Source organism: Sciurus carolinensis, chromosome 12 (genome assembly GCF_902686445.1).
Source record: "Sciurus carolinensis chromosome 12, mSciCar1.2, whole genome shotgun sequence".
In the NCBI taxonomy this organism is placed as follows: domain Eukaryota; kingdom Metazoa; phylum Chordata; class Mammalia; order Rodentia; family Sciuridae; genus Sciurus; species Sciurus carolinensis.
In genome coordinates, this window is record NC_062224.1 from 53,834,517 (window position 1) to 53,848,090 (window position 13,574).

Sequence of the window (13,574 nt, forward strand, 5' to 3'; positions counted from 1 at the left end):
AAACTAAAAAGAACAAATAAAAAAATTCTTTAAAGACATCAAGGGGATGAATGGAATAAAAATAAGACTTAAAAATATTTCCTATGAATGGAAGAAAATAAGATTTAAAAATGCTTTTTCTAAGAGATTCTCTTTACCCTTAAAAACACATATGCATTGAAAGTGAAGGGATAAATGAAGATAAGCAAGGCAAATGGAAATGAAAAGAGAATAGGGACAGCAAAAAAAAAAAGTTAACTAAGAAATATCAGAGTTAAATTGCATTATAGGAAAATGAAGATGGAAGAGCAGATCTATATAGCAAACAAGTAACAAATGAAGCTCACCATAGAGATGAGTGACAAAGTGAATATTCTAAAAGTCATATTGGATAATTTCAGGTTTGAAGGAACTTGGAATTTGGTTACTGGAGCAGAACATAAGAAAATAATTCCTTGACCATAAATCCTAAACAGGGAAGAAGTGGGTGTGGGGAGGGTTACAAAGGCAGAAAAATGGAGAGGAAAAGAATATCAGTTTACTTCCTTACTATTTGGAAAGAAAAGCAGTCCAAGTGAAAACATGATAGGCACAAAAAGACAGTGAAGAAAATCAGGCCCACGTGTAACTCCAGTGCTGCACAGCAGCCCAGGCTCAACCAGAGTCACTGCCCACAGTCCCCAGCACTGCCCAGGTCCAGCCTGTGGTCTCCTGTGCTGCACTGAGGCTCCCCAAGTACCAACATGTGGGGTCATCTCTGCCCACTATCATAGATTGTTCCCAACCTGGATACACCATTCTTAGTTGGGGCAGCTCCCTTCCGGGGACACTGAATTATCAAGTACCTCTCATACATCAGGCTACTGAAGACCAGGAGGTTTAGATAGTATAGCATAGTTACATTGCAGAATAGTTTATTATTATTATTCCTACTTTTCTATTTTTTTATTATTTTTATCACTCTCTCCATTCTTCTTATCTATCTGTTTTCTTGGAGACTCTCCCTTTTCTCATGCTAACAACCAATTTCTTTTGATTCCACTTTCATTCTTCCTATGACCTAGTACCTCTATAGACTCACTTCTTACCTCATTAACATTACATTCTACACCCCTTGCCATCCTCTTTGTCACCATTAGACATTATGGACCTTATTGCAAACCTATTGTTTATGCTATAGATAATAATTGAACAAATCATCTCTGTTTATAAAGACAATACTGTTAATATCTTAACAGGGACTGTTTGGGTTAATGATGCATATTGTTTGTATTGTGTGCTGCTAATATTGATCTCCCACTTTAAAGTGAGGTATTGGAAACCTGAAGGGACACTATATACCTATAGAGGGGAAACAGAAATATCTCAAATCCACATTGCTAGAGGGGAAAATACACGAACAACATGAGATAACAAGGGAAGAAAGTGTCCCAAACAAACCTAGATGCTATATCAGTAGAATCTAATGACAGCATGGTAGAAGAAATGTCAGAAAAGGAGTTCAAAATGTACATAATTAAAATGATCTGAGAAGAAAATAATGAGATAAGAGAGCAAATGCAGGCAATGAATGATCACTCCTATTGCGTGGGTATTTATCAGTGGTAGTCTGGAAACGGAGCTACTTCTATTTTCTCTCTCTTTAGTGGGTTGCTTCCTGCCTTGCTTGCTTGTTTATAGAGGATAGAGGAAATGAGGCTTACTTGCTTTGAGAGGAGAGAGAGAGACAGGCTTTGCATAAGAGAGAAAGAGAGACTTTGCTTAAGAGAGAGAGACTACACTTTCAGAGATCTATATCTTCTTAGTTCTGCTGCTTCTTAAAGGTGCGTCCTGCATCATGTGAACTAGGGGTGCGTCTATCTGAGGTGCTTCTTAGTGATGTGTCCCATGTACTGCGATCTGCCTATCTGTGATCTAGAGGTGTGTTCTCAATTCTCCGCTCTGTGATCTGCCTTCCACCGCTGCCTGCTGCTTCTCTCTCCGAGCTGCTTCTATCTGCTTGTTGCCTTTTCTTCCTTTCTGCTAGTGGCTTCTCTCCGCTTCTTTCTGCTAGCTGTTGCTCTGTTGTTGTGCTCACGCCTTCCACCTATGGCCTGCTTATATTCCCTCCAGGAGGCAGAGAGTAGGGCCATGCCTCTTATGCAAAGATTAGGCAAGAAGCTAGATGTCCAAGCAGGCACGATTAGGAGTGCTCGAGAACACATGTGCATGCATTGTGTGCGTGGACGATAAATAACCTGAATGTGCTTATGTCAATTAACCTCCTCACTGCCGACAACCTCTGGTTGACTGCCAGGCGCCATCCTGGCACCGTCTGCATGGCACAGTCCCCAACAATTCCCCCTTCTTTATATAAAATGAAAAGAAAACTGGCAGGGATCGTGTCTGTCTTAGGTTGTCCACGGCAGAGCAACATCCTTACCCGTCATTGGACAATGAGGCTCTAGCCCTCATTTCCTGTCTTAGGTTGGTATGAGCTCCCCATGAATCTTACCCGTCTTTGACTACCAATCCAGCATACTAAGCCATATACTGGGAGATTATTCCACTTCAAGGGCGGCATGGCCTGTTTTATGATCACACTATGAGCCTGCTGACTGGCTTTGAGGCGTTTGTAGATGTAGAATAGAATTAACACAAGCATATCCAAGCCTATTAGTGTAAAACTTAAGAGCCCCCAAAATTTGGTGCCAAATTGTGCTGAAAAACCAATCATTTCACCCTCTCTACATTTTTCAATATTAACTCCATTAACCTTCTGGTCAGTGCACTTCCCTTTACTTATAAACCCTCCTTAAAGGTGAGGTATCAGCATGAGGAATTAGAAGTGAGTTACACAGGATGAAAATAAGCAGCTTGCATTTACTGAGAAAAAGATGAAAACCATCTGAGTGGCCACATCAGCTTATGAGGGGCTATGGGTCCAACCAATTCCAATTTGGGAATTGCACAAGTGACGCAATCACTATCAGCAAAAAGATCTGTTACTCCTTAAACTCTACAAGGGCTATGACAGCTGCTTCCATTTTGTGAGCCTTGAGTTGAAGAGTTCTGTGCCCTGCTTCTTAAATGATTTGGCAACATCTTTCCCTCAACAACAGTAACTAATTTGCACTTGTTAACCCAATGTTTTCCCTTTCTGCACTTTGGGCAAAGACCTGGGGTACAAGGTGTAACAGATTTTACTATAGTTATCTCTTGGCTTTTCTTTGTTAGGGCATTGTCTCTTTGCTGCTGTATGTATCTGTGCATACACTCCAGGATCATATTGATTTTGAGTATCTATTAAAGCGTATTGGCCTTCTATTAGCATATCAACATTTCTACCTTGCTACTGTGTTTCTGCAAGCAGTTTCAACAGTTATTTCTTGCTACTGAGCTCTCCAATTAGACATTGTCCCCCAGATAACACTGCTCTGCATAGCTGTTTCAGTCTTAACTGCCTCTTTAAAGTTTTTCTAATGGTTGATGGTATCTCTATTTTGGTCCTCAAATACGGGCAGGTTCCACAAATTTTGAAGCTCTTTGTATTAGGTTTAGCTTTCTCCTACCTTTTCCCCTTTTTCTTAAGTTTTCACTACCACTTGGTTACTCCTTTTGAGGGGTTCTTTGTATTAGATTTAGCTCTCTCCTTTTTCCCTTGTTCTTTTTCTGAGTAATTGTTTTCTAGGTTACTACCACTCAATTCTTCCTCACTTTGTTCTCTTTAAGAGTTTGTTTCTGTTGCTATTAGATCCTGTTTATGAAGATTCCCCTGTGGCACACTAAGCAGCTTTTCTTTTATAAAGCCTGGGCTTATTTCTGTTAGAGTTTGAATATGTGATATAAAGGCCACACTAACAGTAGTACAAACACACAAACAATACAAAATACACACATTACTATAGGACGTCCGTTACATTCCCTCACGGGGAATCTTCCATTAATATTCCCTCACTAGGGGAATCTTCCGTTATATTCCCTCTCTAAGGGAATCTTCCATTAACATTCCCTCACTAGGGGAATCTTCTGTTATATTCCCTCTCAAGGGGAATCTTCCGTTAAACCCTTTCTGTTATGACAAATACACAAGTAACACAAAATACACACATTTTTGCACTTCACTGTTATGCCCTTTGTGATCTTTAACTATCCCTTGCCCTTAAACCGCTCCGGCCAGAAACTCCTGCGAGGTTCTTACTTTCCCTGCCGTACCTATTCCCAGAGACAGACTTCCTCAGTTTACTTTCCCCACCGTGCTGATTTCCTTTTTCCCCCTAAGGCTGTTGCTTATTTCCCTCCCCGTATGGGCCACCATTTGTTGCCGCGGGCGGTAATAAATATCCGCGGACAGCAACACACTCCCATAAACAGTTAAAAGAGCAAATGCAGGAAGCAAAAGATCATTTCAATAAAGAGACAGAGCATTTGCCTGCCTCTCGCCTGTCCATTGCCTACCTTACATGTATCCATCATCCAACACACGAGGTTCACCTACCGATCGTCCGACAATAGTCAGCAAACTGATCACCGACCGCCAGGGGAGCACCAGCTGCCTGCTGTTGCCCGGAAGTTCACTGTTACAGTACCTGCAAGTTAGATTACATGCAACTGCCGCCATCTTGAGACAAAAACCAGGCCCCATAGGATCCCTGGTCAGACTGACTGAGCCCCATCTCCAGGATCCCTCAGCCCGAGCAATCACTCCCTGCCTCTGGGGCCCTCACATCAACTAACTGCTCCCTACTGCAGGACCCTAAGACCAACTGACTGCACCCTGTCACTGGGACGCCAGACCGACTGATTGCACCTGGCCTCCAGGATCCCGCAACCACACCAAACACACCCGACCTCCAGGAACCCTGCTTGACTAACTGCATCCCACCTCCATGACTTTCTGCTGACCACATCCACACCCTGAGCTGCAGCTCCCCATTTGCCAACACATTTCAAAGCCAGAGTGGCCATCTTGGATAATCCTCGAAGACACACCTCTGATCTTTAGGTGGGGTAAAACCCATCCTGAGACGCCTGCTGGAGACTTGAAGCTCATTGTCAGGTACCTCTCATGCATCAGGCCACTGAAGACTTGGAGGTTTCATTACTATATGACTGTTAGACTGTAGATTTTCTTTTTTCTCCTTATTGAAAAATATTAAATTTTTATTTCTATACTTTTCTTGCTCTCTATTCCTTTTGTTTACCTATTCTCTCAGAGTCTCTTTCTCCCTTTTTTGAAAGCTAACATCCAATTTCTTTTGATTACACTCTCACTCTTTCTATTAACTAGAACTTCTGCATATTCTTTCCTTATCCCATCAACAGTCACATTCTACATCCCTCTGCATCCTCTTTGTCCTCCATTTGAAACTGCAGACCTTGTTGCAAATATGTTTGTTTTACTGAAGATAATAGTTGAATTCATTCTCTTTATTATGACAATACTGTTATTGTCCTCATAGGGGCTATTTGGTCTGGGATTGCATAGTGTCTCAGTTGGGCACTGCTAATATTGATCCCCTGAAAGAAAAGGTTTTGGAAACCTATAGGGCCACTATAAGCCTATAGGGGGAAATCTGCAATACCTCAGATATGTACTGCTAGAGGGGAAGATACATGAACCACATGAAGAAACAAGGGAAGAAAATGATCCAAATAAATCTAGATTCCATATTAATAGAATCCAATGACATTATGGTAGAAGAAATGTCAGAAATGGACTTCAGATTATACATGATTAAGATGATTTCCAAAGCAAAGGATGAGATAAGAGAGCAAATGCAGGCAATGAATGATAATACCAGTAAGTTGAAAGAGAAAGTGCAGGAAGCAAAAGATCATTTCAACAAAGAGTTAGAAATACTGAAAAACAAAAAAGAAACAGAAATCCTTGAAATGAAGGAAACAATAAACCAAATAAAAAACTCAATGGAAAGCATCACCAAAAGACTAGACCACCTGAAAGACAGAACCTCAGACAATGAAGACAAAATATTTAATCTTGAAAATAAAGTTGTTCATACAGAGATGATGGTAAGAAATCATGAATAGAACCTCCAAGAACTATGGGACATCATGAAAAGACCAAATTTAAGAATTATTGGGATTGAGGAAGGCACAGAGATACAAATCAAAGGAATGAATAACCTATTCAATGAAATAATAGCAGAAAATTTCCCAAACCTGAAGAATGAAATGGAAAATCAAATACAAGATGCTTACAGAACACCAAATGCACAAAATCACAACAGGTCCACAGCAAGGCACATTATACTGAAAATGTCTAACATTCAAAATAAAGACAGAATTTTGAAGGCCACAAGAGAAAAGCATCAGATTACATCTAGGGGGAGACCAATACAGATAGCAGCCAACTTCTCAACCCAGACTCTAAAAGCTAGAAGGGTCTGGAACAACATATTTCAAGCTCTGAAAGAACATGGTTGCCAACCAAGAATCCTATACCCAGCAAAAATAACCTTCAGATTTGAAGATGAAATAAAATCCTTCCTGATAAACAAAAGTTAAAGGAATTTACAAATAGAAAGCCTGCACTACAGAATGTTCTGAACAAAATATTCCATGAGGAGGAAATGAAAAACAACATTGGAGGTCAGCAAAGGGAGGAATTACCTTAGAGAAAAACCACTCAAAGGAGAAACCAAGCCAACTTAAAAACCAAAACTAAGCCAAATGACTGGGAATACAAATCATTTCTCAATAATAACCCTGAACGTTAATGGCCTAAACTCATCAATCAAAAGACATAGACAGGCAGAATGGATTAAAAAGAAAGACCCAACAATATGGTGCCTGAAAGAGACTCATCTCATAGAAAAAGATACCCACAGACTAAAGGTGAAAGGTGGGAAAAAACCTACCATGCACATGGACTCAGTAAAAAAGCAGGAATTTCCATCCTTGTATCAGATAAAGTTGACTTCAAGCCAAAGTTAGTCAGAAGGGATAACGAAGGAAATTTCATACTGCTTAAGGGAACCATAAATCAGGAAGACATAACAATAGTAAATATTTATGCCCCAAACAATGGTGCATCCCTGTACATCAAACAAATCCTTCTCAATTTCAAGAATCACATAGACCACAACACAATAATTCTGGGTGACTTTAATGCACTGCTGTCACTACTAGATAGATCTTCCAAACAAAAACCAACCAAAGAAACCAAAGAACTCAATAACACAATAAATAACCTAGACTTCATAGACATATATAGAATATCCCAAACATCAACGAGCAGATTCACATTCTTTTCAGCAGCACAAGGAAACTTCTCGAAAGTAGACCATATGTTATGCCTCAAAGCAGCCCTTTGGAAATGCAAAAAAATACAGATACTACCTTGTGTTCTATCAGATCACAATGGACTAAGAGTAGAAATCACTGACAAAATAAAAAAGAGAAATTACTCCAACACCTGGAGACTAAATAATATGCTATTGAATGAAACATGGATAACAGAAAACATCAGGGAGGAGATAAAAAAATTCTTAGAGGTCAATGAGAATGACAATACAACATATCAAAATCTCTGGGACACTATGAAAGCAGTACTAAGAGGAAAATTTATTGCTTGGAGTGCATTCCAGAAAAGAATGAAAAGTCAACAACTAAATGACCTAACATTACAGCTCAAAGACCTAGAAAAAGAAGAACAGAATAACAGCAAAAGTAGTAGAAGACAGGAAATAATTAAAATCAGAGCTGAAATCAATGAAATTGAAACAAAAGAAACTATTCAAAAAATTGATAAAACAAAAAGTTGGTTCTATGAGAGAGTAAACAAAATAGACAAACCCTTAGCCACACTAACAAAGAGAAGGAGAGAGGAGACTCAAATTACTAAAATACATGATGCAAAAGGAAATATCATGACAGACACCACTGGGATACAGAACCTAATGAGAAGCTACTTTGAAAATCTGTATTCCAACAAAATAGAAACTACCAAAGACATTGACAAATTTCTAGAGACATATGCTCCTCCCAAACCGAACCAGGAGGACATGCACAATTTAAACAGATCAATATCAAGCAATGAAATAGAAGAAGTCATTAAAAACCTACCATCCAAGAAAAATCCAGGACCAGATGGATTCTCAACCAAGTTCTGCAAGACCTCAAAGAAGAACTCATTCCAATACTTCTCAAAGTATTCCAGGAAATAGAAAAGGAGGGTACCCTACCAAACTCATTCTATGAAGCTAATATCACCCTCATACCCAAACCAGGAAAAGATACATCAAGGAAAGAAAATTTTAGACCAATATCCTTGATGAATATAGATGCAAAGATCCTTAACAAAATATCGGCAAACTGTATCCAAAAACATGTTAAAAATCGTGCACCACGATCAAGTGGGGTTCATCCCTGGAATGCAAGGATGGTTTAACATCTGTAAATCAATAAATGTCATCCATCATGTCAATAGACTTAAGGATAAGAATCATATGGTTATTTCAATTGATGCAGAAAAAGTGTTCAACAAAATACAACACCCCTTCATGCTCAAAACACTAGAAAAAATAGGGATAGTAGGAACATACCTGAACATGGTAAAGGCTATTTATGCTAAGTCCATGGCCAACATCATTCTTAATGGAGAAAAACTGAAACCATTCTCTTTAAAAACAGGAGCAAGACAGGTATGTCCTTTTTCACCACTTCTATTCAACATTGTCCTCGAAACTCTAGCCAGAGCAATTAGACAGACTAAAGAAATTAAAGGGATATGACTAGGAAAAGAGGAACTTAAGTTGTCACTATTTGCTGATGACATGATTGTATATTTAGAGGATCCAAAAATCTTCTCCAGAAAACTTCTAGACCTCATCAATGAATTCAGCAAAATAGCAGGCTATAAAATCAACACACATAAATCTAAAGCATTTTTATATGCAAGCAATGTAACAGCTGAAAGGGACATGAGGAAAACAACTCCATTTGCAATAGCTTCAAAAAAAATAAAATACTTGGGAATCAATCTAACCAAAGAGGTAAAAGATCTCTACAATGAAAACTACAAAACATTGAAGAAAGAAATTGAGGAAGACCTTAGAAGATGGAAAGATTTCCCATGTTCTTGGATAGAAAGAATTAATATTGTCAAAATGGTCATACCAGCAAAAGTGCTATACAGATTTGATGCAATTCCAATTAAATCCCAATGATGTGCCTAACAGAAATAGAGCAAGCAATCATGAAATTCATCTGGAAGAATAAGAAACCCAGAATAGCTAAAACAATCCTTAGCAGGAAGAATGAAACAGGGGGTATCACAATACCAAACTTCAACTATACTACAAAGCAATAGTAACAAAAATGGCATGGTATTGGCAACAAAACAGACAGGTAGATCAATGGTACAGAATAGAGGACACGGATACAAACCCAAATAAATACAATTTTCTCATGCGAGACAAAGGTGCCAAAAATGTGCAATGGAGAAAAGATAGCCTCTTCAACAAATGGTGCTGGGAAAACTGGAAATCCATATGCAACAGAATGAAACTAAACCTCTATCTCTCACCCTGCACAAAAATCAACTCACAATGGATCAAGGACCTTGAAATCAGACCACAGACCCTGCATCTTATAGAAGAAATAGAACGTCCAAATCTTCAAAATGTCAGCTTAGGATCAGACTTCCTCAACAGGACTCCCATAGCACAAGAAATAAAAGCAAGAATTAATAACTGGGATAGATTCAAACTGAAAAGCTTTCTCTCAGCAAAGGAAACTATCAGCAATGTGAAGAAAGAGCCTACAGAGTGGGAGAAAATCTTTGCCACTCATAGTTCAGAGAGAGCACTAATTTCCAGAATATATAAAGAACTCAAAAAACTCTACAGCAAGAATACAAATAGCCCAATCAAAAAATGGGCTAAGGATATGAACAGACACTTCACAGAAGAAGATCTACAAGCAATCAACAAACATATGAAAAAATGTTCACCATCTTTAGTAATAAAAGAAATGCAAATCAAAACCACCCTAAGATGCCATCTCACCCCAATTAGAATGGTGATTATCAAGAATACAAGCAACAATAGGTGTTGGCGAGGATGTGGGGAAAAAGGTACACTCATACATTGCTGGTGGGGTTGCAAATTAGTGCAGCCACTCTGGAAAGCAGTGTGGAGATTCCTTAGAAAACTTGGAATGGACCCACCATTTGACCCAGCTATCCCACTCCTTGGCCTATACCCAAAGGACTTAAAATCAGCATACTGCAGAGATACACCAGCATCAATGATCATAGCTGCTCAATTCACAATAGCCAGACTATGGAACCAACCTAGATGCCCCTCAATTGATGAATGGATAATGAAACTGTGGCATATGTATACAATGGAATGTTACTCAGCCATAAAGAATGATAATATTATGGCATTTGCAGGCAAATGGATGAAATTGGAGAATATCATGCTATGTGAGATAAGCCAATCTCAAAAATCCAAAGGACAAATGATCTCGCTGATAAGTGGATGATGACACATAATGGGTGGTGTGAGGGGTTAGTGTTAGGGTTAGAGTTACAGTTAGGGAGGTGCGCAAGAATGGAGGAAGGAAGGACCGTATAGAGGGAAAAGAGGGGTAGGAGGGTTGGGGGGAAGGGAAAAAGTAACAGAATGAATCAAACATTACCCTATGTAAATTTATGATTACACAAATGGTATCCCTTTTCTCCATGTACAGAGAAACAACATGTATCCCATTTGTTTACAATAAAAAAAAATTGTTCACAGTTGCTCAATTCACAATAGCCAGACTGTGGAACCAACCTAGATGCCCTTCAATTGATGAGTGGATAAAAAAACTGTGATATATATATATATATATATATATATATATATATATATATCTCACTGTGAGATATATATATATATATATAGAATGGAATATTACTCAGCTATAAAGAATAATAAAATTATGGCATTTGCAGGCAAATGGATGAAATTGGAGAATGTCATGCTAAGTGAGATAAGCCAATCTCAAAAATTCAAAGGACGAATGATTTCGCTGATAAGTGGATGATGACACATAATGGGGGGGGTGGGAGGGGGGCTGAATGGAGGGACTCTCTAGTGGGAAAAGCGGGGTGGGAGGGAGGGGGAAGGAAACAATAACAGAATGATTCAATCATCATTACCCTATGATTACACAAATGGTATGCTATTACTCCACGTACAAACAGAAACACGTATCCCATTTGTTTATAATAAAATAAATTTTAAAATAATAAATAAATAAATAGATAGAGATCCTGAGAAAAATAAACAGAAATCCTTGAATTCATGAAAACAGTAAACCAAATTAAAAAGTCAATAGAATGCATAACCAACAGACTCAATCACTTGGAAGACAGAACCTCAGACAATGAAGACAAAATATTTAACCTTGAAAGCAAAGTTGGCCAAACAGAAAAGATGGTATGAAATCATGAACAGAACCTCCAAGAAATATGGGATATCATAAAAAGACCATATTTAAGAATTATTGGGATTAAGGAAGGCACAGAGGTACAAACCAAAGGAATTAATAATCTATTCAATGAAATAATATCAGAAAATTTTCCATATCTGAAAAATAAAATGGAAAATCAAATACAAGAGATTTACAGGGCACCAAATGTACAAAATTACAATAGACACACACCAAGGCACATTGTAATGAAAATACCGAGCACACAAAATAAAGACAGAATTTTAAAGACTACAAGAGAAAAGCATCAGATTACATATAGGGGGAAACCAATACAGATATCAGCAGATTTCTTAACCCAGACCCTAAAAACTAGAAGGGCCTGGGACACCATATTTCAAGCTCTGAAAGAAAATGGATGCCAACCTAGAATTTTTACCCAGCAAAACTTACCTTCAGATTTGGTGACAAAATAAAATCCTTTCATGCTAAACAAAAGTTAAAAGAACTTACAAATAGGAAGACTGCAGTACATTCTCAGAAAAATATTCCATGAGAAAGAAATGAAAAACAATAATGTAAGTCAGCAAAGGGAGAAACTATCCTAAAGGAATAGCCAATTAAAGGAGATTCCAAGTCAACTTAAAAACCAAAAATAAGCCAAAATGATCGGGAATACTATTCATATCTCAATAATAACCCTCAATGTTAATGGCCTAAACTCTTCAATCAAAAGACATAGACTGGTAGACTGGATTTTTTAAAAGGACCCACAATACACTGCCTTCAAAAAACTCATCTCATAGAAAATACATCCACAGACTAAAGGTGAAAGGATGGGAAAAAATATCACACACACAGACACAGAAAAAAGTAGGGGTTTCCATCCTCATATCAGATAAAGCAGACTTCAAACCAAAGTTAGTCAGAAGGGATAAAGAAGGACATTTCATACTGTGTAAGGGAAGCACAAATCAGCAAAACATAATGATCACTAATATTTATGCCCCAAACAATGGCACATCCATGTATGTTAAATAAATCCTTCTCAATTCTTGGAACCAAATAGACCACAACACATAGTAGGTGACTTTAACACACTTCTCTTCCCACTGGATAGATCTTCCAAACAAAAAATGAACAAAGAAATCATAGAACTCAATAACACAATCAATAATTTAGACTTAACAGACATATGTACAATATTCCATCCATCAATGAGTGAATACACTTTCTTTTCAGCAGCACATGAATCCTTCTCTAAAATAGACCATATGTTATGCCACAGAGCTACTCTTAGCAAATACAAAAAAATAGAGATACTACCCTGCATTCCATCAGATGGTAATGGAATAAAATTAGAAATCAATGATAAAATAAAAAACAAAAACTACTCCAACACCCACAGACTAAATAATATGCTATTTAATGATGCATGGATAGCAGAAGACATCAGGAAGGAAATAAAACGTTCTTAGAGGTAAACAAGAACAACGACGCAACATATCAAAATCTCTATGATGTTATGAAAGCAGGACAAAGAGGAAAATTCATTGCATTGAGTGCATTCAATAAAAGAAGAAAAAGTCAACAAATAAATGACTTAACATGATGGCTCAAAGCCATAGAAAAAGAAGAACAGATGAACACCAGAAATAGTAGAACATAGGAAATAATTAAAATCAGAGGTGAAATCAATGAAATTGAAACAAAAGAAACAATTCAAAAAATTGACAAAACAAAAAGTCAGTTCTTTGAAAAAAAAATTAATAAACCCTTAACCATACTAAAAAAAAGAGAGAAAAAACTCAAATTACTAAAATTTATAAAGAAAAAGGAAATATCATGACAGACACTATTGAAATACAAAACATAATTAGAAGCTATTTTGAAAATCTATACTCCAACAAAATAGAAAATCTCGAAGACATAGACAGGTTTCTAGAGACATATGATCCATTCAAACTGAATCAGGAGGACATATGCAATTTAAATAGATCAATTTCAAGCAATGAATTAGAAGAAGTCATCAAAAGCCTACCAAGCAAGAAAAGTCCGGGACCAGACAGATTCTCAGCAGAGTTCTACAAGACCATCAAAGAAGAGCTCATTTCTGTGCTCAATTCGGCAGCACATATACTAAAATTGGAACAATTTTAGTATATGAGAAG

The 13,574-nt window shown here is 37.7% G+C and overlaps 1 pseudogene; it reads right to left on the reverse strand.

Moving 5' to 3' along the window:
* LOC124961342 (dnaJ homolog subfamily C member 8-like) overlaps positions 1–4,579 on the reverse strand; it is a 33,607-nt pseudogene extending 29,028 nt beyond the window's left edge.
* Positions 4,580–13,574: the final 8,995 nt, after the last annotated feature.